This window comes from Zeus faber (genome assembly GCF_960531495.2).
Source record: "Zeus faber genome assembly, chromosome: 2".
Classification (NCBI taxonomy): Eukaryota; Metazoa; Chordata; class Actinopteri; order Zeiformes; family Zeidae; genus Zeus; species Zeus faber.
In genome coordinates this window covers 13168699-13180672 of record NC_137189.1, presented here as the reverse complement: position 1 = coordinate 13180672, position 11974 = coordinate 13168699, and positions in this window count along the sequence as shown.

The window sequence follows — 11974 nt, the reverse complement described above, 5'->3', positions numbered from 1 at the left end:
GGAGACATCCCGATACAAACTAGCCCAGCTGTGGTAAAAAAAAAAAAAAGGTCCACATGGCCGTGACCCTGAAAGCTCTGGTCTTGGATTGTAGTGGAAACTGAAAGCTTATTAGCTGCATCTCTAGCGCTGTGACAGGTCAATTGGCTCTGCACTAGCCGCCTGGGCCATGTTACGTGCTTCACAACAGTTGCCATCCTAGAGAAGAGAAAAAACAGACCTCCACCCAGGCTCCATTATATAAGCCAACCAACAGGAAACAAGACAGCCGTAGGATATTCCCAGAACTGATCAATCACATTGACATTGATTTGGAAACATGGAAAAACATTGTTGTATTCGTCTAAAACAATATGATTTAACATCCCAGTTCCTTTGGCTTAATGTTAAATGTTATTAAGTGCCCTTGGATAAATATGAGATGGATGGTTATAATGCATTTGGAAATGAAATCAACCAAACACAATTAGCTTATTTCATATGCTTCCTGGAGTCCATGAGGAAAAGAGCGACATGACCACATAATGGAGCCAACCATGCATCTCCATCCTCTCCCGGCAATATCATCACTTACCGGAACCACAACAAAAGCTAAAGCTAAATTTGATAGAAACACATACAGTATTATAAAGTCCTTGTGGAATGGCTGCACCAACAATATCTTTCACAATTTCTTACCTTTTGCCAAGCTAAAGCAGTTATTTATCACTTAACCTTTCGTTACACACATGAAGCATATTAGTGAACGTTTTCACAAAATATTAACAATTATTATTAAATAATATTAATAATTTTACTCAAACGTATATATTAAACACCAATTTATTCAATTAAATGATAAAATATGTTTGTATGTATTGTATATTGGGTATATTTTTTCTAAAGGAAACAGCTGCAGGGAAAGGACTGCTGTCCAACAGAGTCATACATTCCAGATAGGACTGATTTTAGTGGGAATGATATGGAATTGGATAATCAAATTGTTGAAAGTGAAAACCACATTATACATAAAGAAGAGTTTCACCACTTGGCTGCATTATAATTTAGGAACTTGGATGACTTCCACAGCAATGTTCACTTATTAAATTTAGGGAGGACAATATTCTGTTGACTCCTTGCTTACAATTTCCTGCGGTTCTTGTATTGATTTTTTTTTTGTGGTTAGATTGCTGGAAAGAAATAAGCTGCAGGAGGGCAACCAGAAGAAGCTTTGATACCCTCCACAAGACTGAGAGGTGTAGCTTGAGGTATAAAATATCTCTTACAGAGTGGGTTCAAACAGTGCGTTTCAACCCTCAAATAAATATACGTATTTACAGTAGAAATAGCCTTTCAGTGCAATGGCATGCAATGAACCTGGAAGAATAGGACTTTCACTGTAGCAAGACAAAATCACTGTAAACTGCAGTTAAGTGTAAACAAATGTCTGTCTTTACTTCTTTGACCATAACAGATGTTTAACCGTGTGTAAATGTGGCTCATGTGATGCTCTAATAAGAGATTGTATTGAAGTATGCCAACTCACGACAATGACGTGGTGGGAGTGTCTGTGTGTGTGTGTGTGTGTGCGCGTGTGTGTGTGTGTGTGTGTGTGTGTGTGTGTGTGTGTGTGTGTGTGTGTGTGTGTGTGTGTGTGCGTGTGTTATGTGGTATACGTGCCTTTTACCAGGTGACGACATTTCTGTCACATTACGAACTTCCTCTCTTAATGGCATTGGCATGATGCAGTTGAGAGAGCTAACATTTTCCTTTTATTCCTCTGATGTACCCGGAACTTGAATGGCTGGTTGTTCCTAAGTCTTCAGCATCTGAATATCCGACAGTACTCTATGGTCAGTGTGTATGTTTATGTTCATGTGTATGTTTAATTCCTTGCCAATAGGTTAATATACTGCCAATGGCCCAGTGGCATGCCAGACAGTTAATCAAAGCTCAAAGCTAGAGTAAATGTTTCCTGGGTTAACAATAAGTGTCCTGGTCTGTTTGGTCAAAGTGGTGGCAAGTTCGGCCTGTTACTTAGATTCTTGCTTTGCTCAGTCACACATCTGGAGGTTGAGGGTCGGAGACAATTTACCCACAGGAACCTTTACAGATCCTTGCATTAAATGCCTTGTGGGGTGTTATTGTTGATGACCAGGTTGTTGAGATGTCCCATTGGATGTAATCCACGACTGATTGGACAGTTGCTGGTGCTCCTTGAAGACAAAACTGAAAGAGGCAAAGTGAGGACTTGACAACAGATTGGTCTTATAACTGTGTGCCCAGCCAGCACCGTGTCCAGAGTTCCTGCCTCCTACGGTGCGATGAAAATTGGTCTTTCCGATGCTCTCTAATTGTTCAAAATCCCACCTTAAGGTCACTTGCCAGCTGCTCTGGCACCCCAAAGCAGTGCCGGTGCACTGGGTGTTGGTCAGGCTTAACTTTATTGGCATGCTCTCATTGACAGATCACAGATGTCACTGAGCTATTTTTAATGCCTGGGACATGGAATTCCAAACTATCTGCGCAAGTCAAGATAGAACTTACGCAGAGCCTTGTTCACAGGGTTACCGTATTTCTTTGTCAAGTTGCAATAAAACAGGCAAACCATTGCAAGCTTTGCAAGTTTGTTTATGCAAGGCAGTGGAATGATGTAATTTAGTTGCTACCAGACTACTTAAACAGATTCAAGAGCCAGGCTTACTATCTCCTTCCTCTCTAGTAGGCCTCCTGACTGGTCTTTTTCACACACGCAAGGTTTTGGCTGATCTACATTTGCACTACATACTGTACTATGCACTGTTGCAAGTTTTGCCTTGACATTGTCTACCATCCTAACGGTGAAAGATGAGCTCTCACTCAAACATGCTACCCTCCCTCAAGCAGAGCTTCGGTGCACAGTCGTCCTATGTGACCTCCCCATCCCCAACAAGGTTGTTCCTTTGCTTGGTGTAATAATGTTGGTGATAAAGGCCTCTGGCCTTGTAGCTTTCTTATCCTTGAGGTAAATAGGAAAAATCAAAGCAGGATGGGAAACAGCTGTAAAGAGAGCAACCTTCAAGAATGGTTGCTGTTCATTTGTCATGGTCAAGTCAGATAAAACCAAAATAGCAAAGCAGAACATTTGAGGAGCCAGGAGTTATCTTGATGTTTTCCTTTCGTCAAGTCCCAGGACTTTTTCTCCCTCTTTTACGCCATGGAAGTAACATGCTCGTCCCTATTTTTGGAACGGTTTCTTATCTTCATTTTTTATTTTGTGCCTCACACTTCCCTTGCAAATATCCATGAAGTTAAGGGAAAGTGATAAGAGACAGAGTTGGGTGGCTCTTTTATTATTCGGATACTGTAACATATCAGCTCTGTTTCAAAATCACAGGCGGTCACAACCTTTCCTGACAACTTTGACAAAGGTCAGTTGACAGCTGAACAAAAGTTCCCCTTTGAGATTTCTAGAAATGCACATAGCATAAGATTTGTGTTAAAAGGGTTCAATAGCGTTTAACTTTCCTCAGGTAATTTGTATTTTGGCTGTTTGGAATAAGTGTAAAAGCCGAGCGGCGTGACCGCAGTTGGCATTCAGATCACACCATTTTCTAATGCACTCAAGATACATAGGTCTGATGGGATAAGGCTGTGTTTGACACTCGTCAGCCTCCCTTAATAAAGGGATTTCCATGCACCCGCGTCAGGGTTGTGTGGGAGAATAACATTTCCGGAAAAAGTGAAAAATTCAAAATTGAATTTGAAATGTTACATTGACTTTAAATTGGAACAGTGGTACTGTGTGATGGCCAGGAAATGAGAGACTGCTCCACTCAACAGCCAAGCGCCAGGCAAACAATTACATGAACGTGCCATCTCGGATTTTAGGCACACTGGTCCAAAATGCTGTTAGATGTGCTACTGTTAATAATAAGAAGCATGCTGTGACTGGAATTTCTGTTGTTTTTCTGTTTTCGTCCCCAGTTTCCTGTTTTTCATCCAATTCTCTGATACAGATGCACACGCATACACACAGACACACATGCACGCACGCACACACACACACACACACCATACAAGTAAAACAATCACTTCCTGCTTGTTCCACTTTGATATATCCTATACTCTTTTTTGATGGGGATTCGTTCCCTGATTGTATTGATTTATAAACATTGCTCCTCAAGCCTTGTGGAAAAACCCATCTCTGACACTGTCATATGATACTATATTTACTGTGAATGACTTTTGTTGATTGCAGAGATTGTTGAATGCGAAGTCAATCAATATATTGCACTATACTCACGACACTGTACTCTATATGCAGTTCAGTTGAAGGATTTGTTGCACGCTCAAAAAAACAACTTGTGTTTGACGGCTATCCCTAATGTTTTGACACTTTTTAAAAGTTCCCATTATACAACAACTGTCTTATGCCGTATGTCCACAATTTAAATGTTTAAATGGAATGCAAATAAAATAATTTTACATTGAGTCAAGAGCCTCAATAATAATGTCAGGATGATGAGAGTCACTTTATTGCACACACGAGCCAACCTAAACCGACAATTTAAACACTTTAACCTGCCCTTTACATTACTGTAAGTCATCTGCTGTGCAAGATGGATGGCAAAGGAGATGACAGGAAAAGGAAACATATTATGTTGTTTTTCCATTTAGATGGTCTGTATTGTACCACACAGGTGTGGCAATGTCAGAGAGAGAGAGACTGTGTAGATATTGATGATGTGGTGTGTGTGTGTGTGTGTGTGTGTGTGTGTGTGTGTGTGTGTGTGTGTGTGTGTGTGTGTGTGTGTGTGTGTGTGTGTGTGTGTGTGTGTGTGTGTGTGTGTGTGTGTGTGTGTGTGTCCAAAACTGCTGAGTGATCACCCTACACTCTATTACTGGATGTTGAGAAGGCTGCTGCCACTATCAGTAATGACGCGGCTAAATGTAAAAGTAACTGTGTGTGTTTTTCTGCATCAGCAGGTTTTATGTACTCATATTGTGAATGGGAACTTGCATGTTTACAAGGAAAAGAAGAGTCATCGTCAAATTTTAGCATAGGGCGACGTCACAGCTTATTAAATATATCAAAAGCCGTACCGGCACGAATACTTTTTACGGCACAAATCATCACAAACATAACACAAACCACTGGAAATATTTTAATTGATGTTCTGATAACATGGGGTTCCAACTTCACAGAGGTAGTGCTTTTGTCCTTTGTACCGTTGCCCTTTGGGATCAGTTATTATGCATTGCTTGTACAGTCCATGGTCAACAGTCCTCCGTCTCTATGAGCTGTTCTGCGTCAAGGGCTCAGTTCAGGACAATGCTGCCTCCTTCCTCTCACATTACTGTGCCTAGTGACAAAACAAGCTGATGGCATGGATTTGGCCAGGGTCAAACGCTTTTCTCCCATCTCTTTAGATCAAATTCCATGTAGACTGCAAAGAACAATTATTTAGCATCCATCATTAAGGCTTTCATTCCTCGTGGACAATGCATGTCCATATCCCTGGTCGAAAAGGGCATGTAACCCCTTACCACAGTTGGATGTCTATTCATTTGTGAAATGGAAATGTTTTGCAATACCATGAAAACATGAATTGAAATTAAAAAAGCCCATATGTCGTTGTGATGCCAGCCTCACTTGTTTTATGTCATGTGATGTATACATACTGGTAAGTAATGGAGGGAAGAAAAAGTTAAAAAGCTGCTTGTTTCATGTTTTGAGGTGCTTGTAGAATCTTTCCTATAATATATGACGCCAGGGGCAAATTACTTATGCTGGAGTGGTGTTGCATTGGCACCCGCTTTTCAGCTGTAAAGCTGAATTTGGATCTTAGGGTAGTGGAAGAGTTTGAGGGATAATGGCGACAGACAAATAGTGTCAGACAGGGTCATCCATTCTTTATGCGATTTTATAAAATGCATTCCTATCTAGTTACAGCACACTCTACAAAAATGTTCCCTGAGACTATCTGGTTCATTGCTGGCTGTTTTTTTCAGGGTTTTTCTTTGACAAATTAAATAATTAGAGCCACCTCTATTAGTTGGGAGGGGGTATTAAGGTCTATACAAATTATTTTCATTTAATAAAACAATTCAATAGCGGTGTTATACTATGAAAAACAGGATTTCTCTCAACAATAAACAAAGTATAAACACACCACACCAATATAGTGTGTGTATGGGGATCACTTTGTTTACTTGCAAAATATCCTTGAGCTTGCTGGTATTGTCTGTTTAAAATAAGGGTAAAACAGAGTCTTGCTTTTTCAATGGTGTTATATTCTGTGTTATGTTATATGTACCTGAGCATTGATTTAGTGAATACGGATGCAGCCTCCCGCTCCTGCTTCAATGCCCTGACATAGATCGTTGAAGGATAACCAGGCGCTCTGTCTCGCAACAGTACGTCAGTTGCGTCCAGAAAACCATGTCCATGGCCTTTTAACTTTTGGGATGAAATTAAGTGGGGATCATGTTTCTTTCGACAAAATGTCATTTTTGCAATATGCATGGAGAAAGTGTTACCTTGCCCCCCTTGCCTTTGAGCCGATCAACTTTGACATTAGACTGTATGTTGGGAACTTACATTTTGTAAATGATTTGCTGGGCTGTGAGTTATTCCCTTCAAAGTAAGAGACCTTTAAGCCCAGAGGGAAAGTCAATGAGCAAATCCTTAAGATGTATAGCTTGGAAATATATTACCAATAATACATCTGATCTTATACACTTTTACTATTACAGTTTAATTAAGTTTCTGCGTTTCCCCACAAATGTCTATAAGTGCAGAGCAATTGTCGCCCTCTCATCCTTATTTAAAAAAGGGCTTATCACACTATAAAATGCTCGTTTTACGAAACTAGCTTTTAATGTCTTTGCCTTTTCAGTATTTGAAGGGCATGATCGTCAGTATTTCAATTCCTCAATCAACTGCAAATGTGAATTTGACTCTATTTGACAAATAATCTTGAACGGTCGTGAAATGTAGTCTAACTACTATAGCTACTTATTTTTTCCGCATTTATTACCGCATTCATTGACTCATAACAGCTTTTCATATATTTAAATTTTCACAAGAATTAAACCATGAGCGTGTGAAAAATAATGTTCAAATTTGGTGGTCAGTATGTTAAATATTTTCCATTTTATAACCTTATTGTTTTTTAGAATGAACCTACTCTACATTAACACTTACAACTGCCCTTTAAGATAGATTAATTACAATCTAGTGTGGTCACCACACTTCTATAGTGTGACAAATTGACCCATTAGGCGCTAATTAGTCCCAGACTAAGGTGAGGGAAGTGGCAGACTGAAAGATGTCATTGCTCCGTAAATAGTCACAGGAGGGGCGCACAGATAATGCGGTCTTGCCCTAGGTCTTGTTGATGGCTGATATCCTGACAGCCTGTGGTGTTGACCATCAATAAAGATGTTTCCACGCAATTCACTGAGGAAATGTCCCCTTAAGCTTGATCCTAAAGCAGACCAGAGCGTTGGACTATTTATTTTACTTTTTTATGCTGTAGCTTTCACAATTTACTTGCATATTCAGTCATTACACAGCTGGGAAATCATATTTTTCGAAATAAATTAAAATCAGTTAGAAAACAAAAATGGTGTAGAATACCATGGTAAAAATATACATAGATACAGATGGTACTTACAACATTACCCATTCCCCACGAACCAACCCCCCTTGCATTTAGCTGTGTCTATAGGTGCCAAACTTGGCTACTTAGAAATATTTTCCCAATAAAATGCTTAAGTTGTGCAGAGCAGTGAAGCAGCAATCTTCGAAGCGTTAAACTGCTCCCAGAAAGGTATTATCCTGGGCTTGGTACGGACCACGGAACGGTTGTATGGTTCATTTTCAGTCTCTTGAGTGCTCTCTTCTAGTGACGCCACAACACGGCATATCATGTCTCTTCGGCCAGGGAACATATTGAGGTGATCTTTTTACTTGTCAGTAAATATGAAATGAGTCTGAGTTGACAAGTTAGTTGATTAAGTGGTTCGCCCTCAATGCCAAAATCACAAATCAAGCACCAATCATCTGTGCTGCACTTCCTCTTTCCTTTAAGTGAATGAAGTAAATCCATTTATCTATTACATTTTTAATAATGCTAATATGCCTTGGATATAATGTAAGGTTAATATGCAAGTGGAAGAGAACTACAGGTACTCCTCACTTAACGACCTACATTTTTAACGACCGTTTGGACCAGCTCCCTGACCAGTCTGTATTGTACGCTGCGTACAATATTGCAACGTCAAGCATCTCATTGCGCTTCACCCTTTATAGACTATATATACTATATACACTATATAAACTATATATACTATATAGACTATGCAATGCGAGGGTGCAGGATTAGCCGACACCAACTCAGGACTAGTGTCCATTCGAGGCTAGGTACAGGGAAGGGTCACCAGTCCTCTTGTGCGGCCTGTGACCTAAGGCAGGGGGGCTATCTCTTGTGTACGAAACCCCATGTGAGCACGGGGAGAACATGCAAACTCCACACAGAAAGGACCCTCATCGGGAGATAACCCGCCGGAGCACCGTGACAACAGTGCCCCATGCGGGAATCGAACCCAGGACCTTCTTTTTATTGTAAAAAATTAGCTGGTCATAATATCTCAAATTGCAGGGTCAGTCCTATGTGTACATATGCAATATGTGTGCGCATGTGTTGTTTATCTGGCATGCACATCACACACACACACACACACACACACACACACACACACACACACACACACACACACACACACACACACACACACACACACACACATACACACACACAAACACAAACTGTTTGTGTCTTCCCTCCTGCTGATGCAGAGTTGGCACCATGAAAATCCACTTTGATGCCATGGACAGCTCTTGTTTCGATTGTGTTTCAAATAAATGTTGTTTCTTTTTTTTTTTGTTTGTTTTTTGGAGTGGTACAACGAGGGTATTAATCAAGCCCAGTAGACACTCTCAACAATGGCAGTTTCTGCAACTGAGGAGTCAACAAAGGGATTAGAGGACAATGTGCTCCAGCTCAGAGGCATTGCTGCACTTTGTCTGTGAATCCAATTTCATTTCAAACGAAATGCATTATTTATATTGTCGCTTATACACACGTATCAATACAAAGTCCTTGTGTAGCTGTGTGCAGTAGATGGATTTGTACCAGGTTTGTTACTAATGGTTGGATATATCTAGATGCTTTATTGCTTGCATTTTCAGTTGGTCCTCACGAGGCCTGCATTTGTTGTTAAATATCTCTGAGCTGGAGTTGTAAGATGATGTGAATGGGTGTGAAATATTGAAATTATTAAAAAGGAGCACTCTGCAATTTGCATGTATAAGCGAATGCAGTACCCAGCAGACTTGGAGATTCTAATACATTGGTATAAGACATGTTATTTGGTGCTATCTTGAAATTGTTAGTTACAATTTCCTGGAAATGATATGATGCGCAGGCCAGCGATAAGGAAGTAATGAAGTGGTGGAAAAAGAAAAGGAAAAAATTGAAAATAAATTAAACCCACAATGTCTGAGGCTTCCTGAAATTGTGTTGCAAACTAAGCCTCGCCCTGAGCTGAAGAGATTGAGAATCGTGAGAATTGTTTCTCATTGGCCGGTGCCTGAAAATGTAAATAATCACATCATAGACTAAAATAAATAAATAAATGGAGCGTAATTAGAGGCATGAGAAATTAAAGTGTGTGTTCTCAGTATCTTATCAATTATCTGTTTGTAAGTGGTAGCCAAGTTTAATCGTGGAAGCCATGGGTTTAATTTATTTTCAAACGCCAAAGGTCACAAGTTCATTTGGTCCATCATAAAAGTTGTTTATATGACAATGTGTCAGAATATAACAGAACAGAAGGACAGGACAGATTATGACGGTGTGTCGTTGGTTTTTGGTGGATCACCAGAAAGTGTTCCTGGACAGTGCCCATAATAACTGGCACTACCTCATACCTCTTATTCATATGTGTGTATTTAAAATTCACAGTTGGGTGAATAAGATCTAGCTAGAATCCAACAGGCAACGAGTGTGTCTAGTGTCTCGGGGTAATTAGTGCTGGCCTTGGCCGCTATGTCAGAAATCCAACCCACATTGCATCAGGACTTCTTACAGTATTTCATAAATCTGTTGGAAGATGAAAGTTTTGCATCTTACTTAATAATGGCTTGGCCTTTTACCCCAATGTATTATATCGTTTTCTTATATAGTTATATATAGTTTTATATATATATATATGTATATATAGTCTTATATAGTTAGCCTTCAGACAATCGAGAGAGCGAGTTCAGTTTAATGATGATTTTAAAACATGATTTATTACATAAGGTTGGCTATGTTTTTATGAGAATGAAACAAAACATTAAAACATTTAATGCACACCCTGTCTTGTTATATTTCTTAAAACATCTTTCATGTCATAAATCAATCTCTCACTCTGTGTTAATTTAATGTGTGCAATCAGGGCTGGATTAAAGCGAAAAATAAGGCCAAGCGTTGCCGCAACACCGTCGCCGCAAAAACACTACAATTAATATCCAGAGAGACACTGCTCTCAAAACAATCAGAGTGTGAAATGACTTCCATTCCTATTGGAATGGAATGTGCTGATCCCCTACTCTTTTGTCTCTGATATAGTTAAAATTTGGCAGGCAGGGCACTATCCCTTTTTACTGCCATTTCCAGGCCAAAATGGAATAACATGAGCCTCCTGCATCTTCGCACACTTAGGGGTAAACCCTGCTAATCCCACTTCTTCGGAATTTTCCATACTCAGGGCATAACCTTCATCATGCTGATAGGAAACTAACACTTTTACACATTAAACAAAGAACGTAACAATCAGAATCATGTTTTCATCGAGTGCTTTGTTCCTAATCGCAAGAAAATAGTGTGTGTTTGTCCTACTATACAAACCAAAGATGTGACTAAACTTTGTAGTTTAATAAAAACGTATTGATTTTTATTTGTTTAGCAGGGGGAGGTATATTTGATATAAATCTATGCCAATGCATTCAAACCTAAAAGATAATCAGACTGTGACCCACCCCCCACTGAGGCATGTTGGACAGGTTTGTGAAGTAATGTGGTGCTTTGCCAACATCCATAAATTCCATTTTTAGTCATGAGAGTTCAGCTTGGAGGACCCGTTAATCCCCCTGCATGATTAATCTCTTAACTCTATCGAGGAGAAAGATGATATACTACCTCATGAGCGATGTATCAATTATGACCCCCTCTAAGTGGAGACGTGCCATGAAGTCCATCAACTAACGTGTACCTCATACTGTACATATCCTGAATCCAGAAACCTATTTCCTGAGACATTATTTGTGTACGTTCACCTTTCTCCTCACCTAGTGCCAGGATCACACTCGGCTATTGGCATTCACTCAATGAATTTTACATATCTGGCAACTTTATTGAAAGGCTTTAGATCTATCAAAGGCCAACTACCTTTCCCTCTTCCTTCTCACACACAGGCGGAGGCTTTGGTTACTATTAGAGGTCATTTCATCTCTAACTCGGTCCAGGATGCCGTCAGTATCGACTCGCACGCATTTTCACAAGGTGAGTGACATCAAGGCTGCCACTGAGCTCATTGGTGTCGTGGCAACATAACACATCACAACCACTCCGTCTAAAGGTTTTTTTTCTTTTTTTTTTTTTTAATGTTATGCAGATGTTTGCAGTTTGCAGTTAGTCGGTGAGACTTTGGTGGCAATGCTCATAAGAGGGAATTTAGGGATTCAATTCTTCTTATACTCAACCTTGTCAAATGAAACAAGTGATCTGTTGGTCCATGGTGCAATAACAGCATACATACAGTATACCTGTACCTAAATGTCTTACTACACCTAAGACATTTAGGTGCAGTCACTGACATTATCACTGTGCCAGTTTCAACAAAGTGTTAATGTGAAAAGGAAAATAAGAAATGTACAAATATAATAATAAGGAATGAATTATTA